The sequence below is a fragment of the Mus caroli genome, chromosome 8, assembly GCF_900094665.2.
Source record: "Mus caroli chromosome 8, CAROLI_EIJ_v1.1, whole genome shotgun sequence".
Classification (NCBI taxonomy): Eukaryota; Metazoa; Chordata; class Mammalia; order Rodentia; family Muridae; genus Mus; species Mus caroli.
The window spans coordinates 43,100,551-43,104,711 of record NC_034577.1 but is presented as its reverse complement, the minus strand read 5'-3'; the positions used below and the strand labels follow the sequence as shown (position 1 = coordinate 43,104,711).

General features: G+C 37.3%; 1 protein-coding gene across 1 annotated transcript in view; it reads left to right on the top strand.

The window, feature by feature from the left end:
- The first annotated feature begins 657 nt into the window (after positions 1-657).
- Tenm3 (teneurin transmembrane protein 3) overlaps positions 658-4,161 on the top strand; it is a 1,292,348-nt gene continuing 1,288,844 nt past the window's right edge. Inside the window, exon 1 of the mRNA XM_029480772.1 lies at positions 658-683. The gene's annotated coding sequence lies outside the window, so the exon portion shown is untranslated. The remainder of the gene's footprint in view (positions 684-4,161) is intronic.

Genomic DNA, 4,161 nt, shown 5'->3' with positions numbered 1-4,161 from the left:
CAAAGAATTATCCTGGACTATTGTACAAGTAGGATAACTATGAATGAAATACAAGAGGTCAAAAAGGAACTCCTCTGGTATGTTGTTGTGTGACCACCCTTTACTGTTATAGATTAATAGTCATTTTTAGAGACAAATCATTTATGCTTTGTTGAATTTCTTTTCATTTTTACCAGAACCTTTAATGTACTATTAAAAATTGAGCAAACTAGATACACAGCGATACATCTTTACACTAGACTTCAACACTACAACTTGAGTATCCTAATGAGATGTATTCCAGTGCCAACAAGACAAGAAACAGATTTGCTACTTCACTACCACCAACCATATGCTTTCAGTGTGTTCTCTTCTTATACAGTGCAATTGTATATAACTACAAATGCACAGAAAAAAACTTTAAAACTTAGAAAATTATGATACAGAAACATAAGAATTGCCATAACCATTTTTTTTATTTGTGTACCTTTCTTGAGCAAATTATTGATATAAGACATGTTCTTCTCTCTACAGTTGAAGATCTACTATCTACAAACAAAACAAAACACCTTAGGCTAGGCGACCAAGTGGTCACCATTCTTCATCTGTGAAAGGCCAGCAGACTGAGGCACAGTGTACTGAGTTTTCTGGCAGCTAGTCTATCCTGAAGTTCAGCAACTGTCTCCAGAGAGGGTCTTGCAGAGGTAAGTGTCTGTGTGTAGACAGATGTTTGATAGCGTGGGTTTTTTTTGGATGAACTCTTTATTGAATTTTCCAGTCAATCATGTCATTGGTTCTAACAGAAACTGTCAGCATATTACCTCTTCTCTTTTCACTGGTTGTATGTATACCTTGCTTACAACCATGATACTTCTTGAAATGAATGATCCTCATTCTTCTGGTCCTGAACAGGTGCACAATATTGCAAGCAAAAATTCAGAGTAAAATAGAGTGAAGAAAAGAGAAAGGCTATTCAGTATGCTTTAAAACCATTGTAATGTTTATTTTTAATTTTTTAGATATAGCTATTACCAAGAGTACAGTTGCCAGGGGGTTTGAGAGCTTTTAACACTTTACTAGTATTTTATATAGAAGAGGTATAAAATGGAAAATAGCATTGCTTCCTAAATGGAAAGAGAAATGTTGCCAGGAGAGACGTCTAGAACAATGGTTGGTGAACGATGTGAAGGGACTTCTGCCATGTTTTGGCTAGATCATTAAATGGAAATCAAAGCTAGTTACTGTACTCATGAGAAAATTATCTCCAAGTTCATAACTGCAAGACTACCCCAGAAGATATAATATATAAACCATAGTCAGGACCAAGAATGACAACTGCATTGTAAAGTGAAAGTCTTATATAACTCAAGTTTCCATTGAGTTTCATGGTTTGAGGTTTCTAAGTTTTTCCAAATATGATACTGATTTTATTAACCCATTTACCAACAAGAATTACAGAAGCTATAAATGCACGCACATTTATGATTCACTGAACCATATACCTTCTGAGTGTCTGACTAGCTGAAGGTCTCTGACTAAATTTAGAGAAAACTAGTTCATGCATATGATACAGGCAAAGACTGAAAGCAGAAATTCTATACAATGTCTAAATGTCACAGGTGTTATTGGAATGGAAATTCACTTTTCTATACATTTCCTAGGTGTTATATATAGATGGAGCTGGATACCATATTGTTACACTTTATTTCTGACTTTATCACCCATCACCTTTTTCCAAATTACTAGAAACTAAAAATACCATTATGAAGTCAAGCACACACGAGGGCTCTGGCAGATATGTGGAGTCTAGGTTCACTACTATCTTGAAGAAATATGGTATATGTCACTTTCAGTATTGCCGGTGGATAGAGCCAAGCTAATCAACTTGGAATAGATTTGATTTTGGAAAGAAGTACTGCAGGCAGCCTAATCATTTCAAAAAGGAGGGGAAGAAAAATGAATAATCAGATTGTTACAGAATAAGCAGGTGTCAATAAGAAAAGTCGAAAGGCAGAAACACTATATCGTTAAGGAATAGATTCATTTTACTTGCCCTTTTATAAAGATCTATCTTCCTGGTTTTAATCATGTGTGTCTATGTGTGAGGAGGGACCATTATACATGGGAGTATGGGTGCCTTCAGGAGCCAAAGCGGGAATGAGAGCCTTTGAACCTCTGGGGCTGAAATTACAGGCAATTGTTGACCACTCAACTTCAGCTTTTCAGAGTCAAGCTCAAGTCTCTGAAAGAGTCATATATGCTCCTGTTTTGCCATCTCTCTAGACTTTTAGTAGCCATTTAATCATAAAGACTTTTATTGACAGAATTCAGCATTTACATTGTTTAAGGAAAATTAGCTAGAGATGTATCCCCCTCCCTTGTGTAAAGTGTGATATACATTTAAGGTGGAAAGAAATAGAATGTGTCATTTTGTATTTTGAGTAGAATAGGTCAACAAACCAGCAAGAAATAAAGCAAACGCTGCCTTTAAGTCTCTTTACTCCAAGAACATCTGAGACTTCTTAAGAGACAATGCTTGCCCCTTTTAAGTCATAAACATCCACAGATTCCTCCGATAGCCACCTGTTTAGGACCGGCTGTGTGATCATTTCTAATCAGAGTGTGTTGTTTTCTAAACAGGGCCTTGTGAATCAATACAACAGGTCCTAATAGTTATGAGCACATGTTTTCAGTTAGTTATCTGAGAGGCATGCAATGCAGGCCCCATCATTCAGAGGCACACACCAGATAGAAGGATCTTGAAACACAGCAAAGCTACCCCCTTCCCTAATGATTTTCAGTTCCCTCTGGCTATTATAATGTTACTGTGTGGAAAAGGGAGTGAGGTGCAGAGTGGTGTCACTGTGCCCATCGGAGAGTGTGAACTTCTCTTTCAGAATGAGGTTGAGCTTGTTCTGAGGCTTCTCGTCTTCCTCTACTGGCATTTAAATTTCATTTCATGACTTGATCTCTTCCCTTATTAGAAAGTAGAGACAACATCAAACTGTACTTCTTGAACCTTTCTTTTGAAGCTTGATGCACTTTTCTGCCACTATCAATACTATACAGTGTGTGGTGTCCTTAGGAAGAGTGGAAGTCTGATTTGTGATGCACCACGGTAATAATTTCTTAGGCACAAGCTATAATTGATACAAATAATGGCAACAAAGGACAAGCATGAGGAAAATGACTTTTGTCCTTAGTTAGTGGAGTTTAATATAAGCCACACACTTTACTTAGCTAATATTTCTGGGCCAGGAATCTTGTTGGTGGGTGACAGGGATCCTGAAGTTTACACCTACCCTCTGCTGTCATTGCACGTTCATCTGAGTGTTCTAAGAAGAAAGGCACAGATTTCTCCAAATCTTACATGTGACAGGAAATCTTCCAAATATCATCTAGGTAAGGAGGAAATGGTAATGCAAAGATTGAGATTCAGCAATAGCAGAATTTGAATTTAGAAAGCAAACGTGCATAGCCAATTTCCTGAGATGGGGAACTAGCTGTCACATTCGAGGAACTAAAAAGCAGACAGTGTAGTAACTGCGGCATAGGGAGAAAAGAATGAATCAGGATCAGACCAGTGCAAGGCAGAAAGGAAAGTCACAAAGGTTTCTAATGACTCAATGGAAGAAAGCAGATATCCAATCTAAGTGCAATGGTTTCTGTTAATAATACCTGTAGTTGGTTGATGGATGTGAAAAGGAAGGGAGGATATCCAAAGACAAAATTGGAAATTTTTACATCAAATCAGAAGTAAGAAGAGAATACATATGTATAGGCCTAAGAATGAGATGGAGGCAAATATAAGAATTCTAGTATGGGTCCAGAAAACAATTGTGTGGAGCCAAAGTGTCAGGATGGCATTATCAAGGCCACATATTTGATCCTCAGAATTACGTAATTCTGTAATCCAACCAACAAGAAGGTAAAGGTGAGACAAAGTCAGGCTCAGCTACATAGCAAGACCCTGGCACCAAAACTAACCAGCCAGATAAGGAACACACACACACACAGAAAACAGCAACAACAGCAGCAGCAACAACAACAACAACAAAACACTACCAACAGTATCAACAAACAAAAAAATTATCCTCCAGATACATCCATTTGCCCAAGAATTTCATAAATTCATTGTTTTTAATAGCTGAGTAGTACTCCATTGTGTAAATGTACCACATT